Here is a 1,130-nt window from a genome sequence, read left to right as displayed (position 1 = left end):
ACCCTGGCTCTGTGCCAACTCTGTGAGAATCTGTGGGCATTAAGACACACACGAGGCAACTAACAGTAACGCTTTGGGATGTGATAATATGGACAATTAAGAATGAAAATGTTATATTTATAATATCAGTATATTTAGTGGGGAGTGACTGTGTTAGGGACCAGCACTGGCGCGATTAATCACTTTTTCCCTCATAAGATTGAATCTTGTAATAACGGATATTTATTTAAATGTAAAATCACGGAATTAATGTAGAATCAACACAAAGGAAGTATATTTAAATTCAAATAGTATTGTTTCATAGCATCTTTCCCCAGTAATGATACACTGTTTGAGAAATCTTTCCAACTAGGTGTGAGGAACCTGGCTTTATATGAACCATGGCCCCAAATGTGTTTGTTGTGTTCATGACATTTTATTTGAAATGTACTATAAAATATACAAAAATATTTTACTGCTCTTGCAGTAGAGCGTTCTGTGTGTGGATATTCTAAACAAAAATGCACAATTCTGCTATTGTCTTTAAAGAGAGAAAACACATCAGCTTCATCAGTATCTAAACCGCATGCCTTTGTAATATCTGTTGGATTTCTTGTGTGTGCTTTGTGACACATTCAGCATTAAGACTTGTTCATGGACATTGTACAATATTGCCACCTACTGGAAATGGTGTAACTTCATGCAATTTCGACCGAAGTAAAGCTGCCAGTGGTGCCCGTATTTATTAGTTGAAAGCTTTTTAAAGTGAAACTTTCCGCCTAAAACGCCATCCTTGTCCTTATCCATCTTTAGCCAGGACGGGTCGGTTTGGCGGCACACGTCATCACAGGTCATAGGTCAACCGCCACAGGAAGCAGACAAAAGGCAGCTGCGTTCATTTTTTTAACGCGTTAAATATTTCAAATTAATCGCAAAAAAATTAACGCGTTAATTCTGACAGTACTACTTTATACAGTTCTGGTCAACATTATTGGCACCCCTGTATTTTAAGTACATAATGTACAATATCTCCTAAAAAGGGTGCAGTGAAACAGTTGTGGTGGATATACACTCACACGTTTGATACAGAACAGCACAGGATAAAACAACAATTTAAAAAGAAATGGTTGGAAACATTATAAACGCAGAAA

This window comes from Megalops cyprinoides, chromosome 7 (assembly GCF_013368585.1).
Source record: "Megalops cyprinoides isolate fMegCyp1 chromosome 7, fMegCyp1.pri, whole genome shotgun sequence".
Classification (NCBI taxonomy): domain Eukaryota; kingdom Metazoa; phylum Chordata; class Actinopteri; order Elopiformes; family Megalopidae; genus Megalops; species Megalops cyprinoides.
This window is presented reverse-complemented; position numbering follows the sequence as displayed.